This window comes from Octodon degus, unplaced genomic scaffold, assembly GCF_000260255.1.
Source record: "Octodon degus isolate 3935 unplaced genomic scaffold, OctDeg1.0 scaffold00247, whole genome shotgun sequence".
Classification (NCBI taxonomy): domain Eukaryota; kingdom Metazoa; phylum Chordata; class Mammalia; order Rodentia; family Octodontidae; genus Octodon; species Octodon degus.
The window spans coordinates 2011790-2015794 of record NW_004524823.1 but is presented as its reverse complement, the minus strand read 5'-3'; the positions used below and the strand labels follow the sequence as shown (position 1 = coordinate 2015794).

The following is a 4005-nucleotide window of genomic DNA, read 5'->3' as shown; positions in this document are numbered from 1 at the left end:
CATATTTTTCCTACCTCTAGGTGACAATCAAAAAAGTTTTAAATGTTCAGGTGAAACAAGATGGTGGCTGAGTAAGATTCCCTAGGGATCAGCCTCCCATAAACAGATCAAAGTGAGTAATTGTTTGCACAATTGTGAGCTATCTACACAAAAGCAGTGGAAGCCAGGAGAGAGAACATATTGACTGGCTTTAACATAATAAAAAGCAAAGATATGTTTAAAAATGTAAAAAAAAAAAAAAAGAAAGAATTGTCTGCACCCTGCTTTAAGCCCAAACAGCTTGAAGAGAGATATATTGTACTTGGGGAAACGAAAGGGAATTAATGCAAACCTTAATTCCCAACCCGGTGCCAGGCCCATGACAGTGAAGGCCCATTCTACACATAGGCATGAGCCCTCCTCTTAGGCCAGTGTGATAGAGCTTTCAGGTACTCTTTCAATTCATGGGGAACAAAAAAATATCACCCTGTGAACTGGGGAGAAATGTGGGTTACCATCTAATGCTGCAACAATGAGATCACACCCAAAGCAAACAGCAGACCTGATACAGTATGAAATTGTGCAAGCAGCCACCGGCTCAGACAAGCGAGCAGAGTGCTTTGCATTTCCTGCAAGACAGGTAGAAAGAAAGCCAGATTAGGGAGACTAATCTTTTAACACATTAGTGATGTTACACAGCAAACAGAGTTTTCAGGAAACTAAGACTCCATCTAGCAGTAAAAATAATGCACAAAGTACTGAGGTGTGCCTAGAGGGTTAGATTTAACTCAACCAGTCTTGTAGTCATGCTCTTAAAAGTGAAAGGTAAAGAGAAAGTAATCAAAACATCCAGGGAAAAGAAACAACATAAATGTGTATCCCAGTGTGCATGACAGAAGACCTCTCAGAGGCATTATAGGGTAGGAGCAAGAGGCATGAGATTTTCACAATATTGAAGAAAATCAAAGCAAGACAAATGCTCTCAGCTGAGAATACTATAACAACCAACCTATGAATGAGAGATAAAGACTTCTCAGATAAATATTAGCTTAGAGAATAAACCTTTACTAGAACTGCCCTGTGAGGAATGCTAAAGGAATTGCTTCAAACTGAAAGAGACAATACAGAGAAAATATAGAAAGGTATAAAACTCATGTTTAAGAGTTACTCTGCAGAAGAATTCAGCATGTTCTAACATTAAAACATGGTGTATGAACATTTATATCTTTTTATGAAGACTAAAAATAAAGACAATATTAACCTCATTTATGAGATAAGAGAATGGAAATAGAGAAGATGGAAAATAGGACACAAAAAGTTCACTATGTAAGGAGAAATGGAGTGTAGTATTGTTTTCTTATTGAGTTATTTTACTGATTGTCTTCTGATCTTGCTATCACTTCAAAAGATATCGTTATTATAAAAAATAATTTTGTAAGCCTCATGGTATTGCTGAAGCAAAAGTCTATGATGGTAAGGGCCCAAAATAGTAAGAAAGGAATCAACAAAGAAATACTATAAAAGTAAAAAGAAAAAAAGGAACTACAATAAAATTAGAAGACAAATTACAAATGGCTGTATTAAGATGTTATCAGTCTAAAATAATGTTTAATGTAAATGGATTAAATTCTCCAATTAAAAGGCAGACTTGACTGATCTAAAAATGTATTAATATATGTTGCTTACAAGGAATTCGTATTACTCTTTTTTTGAGAAAGTACTAAGGATTCTTATTGTCAAAACAAGAAAAAGACACAAATTAATTGTAACAATTTTAGACTGTAGGACTTCTCTATGGAAGGTCAGTTCCTTATGTAAACAAAATGCTACCTAAAACCAAAAAAAAGCAAGTATCTGACAGTATTCATGACAGTGAACATGTACACGCTGAGCAGAAATCAGAAGGCAGCTTCTCTTTCCTTTCTTCAGTAGGATATGCATCACATAAAGGTATGATCATTTTAGTAAAAATTTTGAAAAACTTGGAGTTCCTCCACTCCACCCCACAGGATTTCAGGCCCTGATGTTGACAAAAATCAAAACAAGATGACACTAATTTTACAAGAAAATGAAGTCTGTTTCTAATCATCTAATCATCTTTCTTCTAAAAAAATTTTAGTATCTGGGGTTGCAGGTATAACTTGGTGGTGCTCGCCTACCTAGCGGGGCCAAGGCCCCAAGTTCATTCCTAGCATTGCCCACAGGAAATATTGGAATGAAATGAGAAGGCTGAGTTATGTCTCTTAGTTTTCAATCAAATGCGATATAGGCTAACTTCTTCTTAAAGTGCAGGAAAGGATATGAAACATGTCTGTCATATGAAAAAAGAAACTATCTCTCCTATGGCAATGGTCCAGCAGGTACCAAGAGGTACAAAGGAATGGCTTCAGAACAGAACTGTGCTGTAGAACTAAAAAGAACTAAAAAGCAGGGTGACTCCAAGTGAGATCCCTCTCTGCCTGCCTGTGGACTGTACCCAGATCATAGATGGATCTTGTGTCTTACATGCTAAGGTGGGAGTGCAGCCCAGTCAGAAGGGCCAGTGCTGCCCATCTGAGTTAGTGGTACCCCTGCACTATGATTTGTCAGTGCTTGTGTGTTTCATCATGACAAAACAAGGAGTCCCAGCTTTGGAACAGCACGAACATTATTAACCTAGTAAGCAATGATTGAAGTTCTTGTCTAGGATATATGATACAAAAATAGGTAACGAGGTCCGCCAAATCACTGCTCAGAGTTTTTTATTCTAAAGCAGTACAAAATTGTTTCTTCCACACAAGTATAAGCTTTTCACTCCTGTTTCTTAAAAATTGTATCTCCAGCAGTAGCCTCTGTTTAAGAGGTTTAAAAATATACCATTCCTGGGGGGAAGAATGCTAGTCTTATGTCAGAGCTAAGGGGAGTGGGTACAAGAAACCTTCCACCCAGAGCCTCTGGGACAGAAAATACTCTAGAAGTCAGTGGGTATGAGCACATTCAAGTCATGTGGTTTGAGATTATGGGTCCAGAGTGGTGGTTTCTTCATTTCTGTCATGGGGATGTACATGGTGGGCAGCTTGAAGATTGCTGGATCTTCAGCCATTTGTGTAGTCTGGGCCAAGATCAGCTCCATGGAAGAAGACTTCTGGATGCCTTTGTAGGCCTAGACAGCAAAACTTCCAGAATCAGACTTCTGGAGAGGTCTTGGTCCAAACATGCTCCATCTGTCTAATGAGGTTCTATCCTTGTCTTCACTTCCAGGATCCATGGTGCTAGAATTTGGGGCAGTTAAGGCTGTGGAAGAACCAGGAATGAACCAGCCCCTGGACTTCTGCTTTGGGGAAGAACTAGGAGTGCTGCTGGGCTGGCCTGACCAGGCTGCTTCTCTTCTTTTGTCATCTCTCCACTCTGTAGTTTTAGTTTGTGGAGTGCTTATGCCGCTCAAAGGTACTTGGTCTTCTTGGCAGTGAGGAGGCCCTTGTGCGGTACGTAGCCAGCATCACTCAATCCTGCCTGTTGCTTAAAACAATGAATGCTCTCCTGGGTCTGTGTTGTGATCAGAAAACTCATGATGACATGAGTAGCTTTGGCCTTCACCACCAGGACCTTGTCCATGTTGTCAGTAGCAGTGGAGATGGCCAGGGTTATGGTTGTGGGGGGGGGGTACACCAGCCTCTTCTTCCTCTGCCTTGGCGAGGTGCTAATACTTGCACTCTGGAATCACTGGCTTCCTGGGCATGCTGCTCATGTCTGAGGAAGGAGTAGTCATGGGTCCTGCAGGGCAACATCATAGCTGAATGCCTGGCGGCACACCCTGATGGGCAGAAACATCTTGCCTAGAAGCCCATTGGGTTCAAGAGCAGGTACTTCTGGTTGTCTTGAAGCTATTGAAAAACTGGGATCCAAGGTGGTTCTTTATAAAGAATTTAAAGATGAGTCCCTGTCACCACAGTGAAATGATGTGAGAACTATGCTGACAGACAGATGTACATGAAGAACATTTTCCAGCTGCTGCAAACAAAGCTTTCCCAGAAGAATCCATCCAGA

General features: G+C 40.3%; 1 pseudogene; it reads right to left on the bottom strand.

Annotated features, from left to right (window-relative positions):
* Window positions 1-2800: 2800 nt before the first annotated feature.
* Window positions 2801-3804, bottom strand: LOC101566403 (annotated as a pseudogene).
* Window positions 3805-4005: the final 201 nt, after the last annotated feature.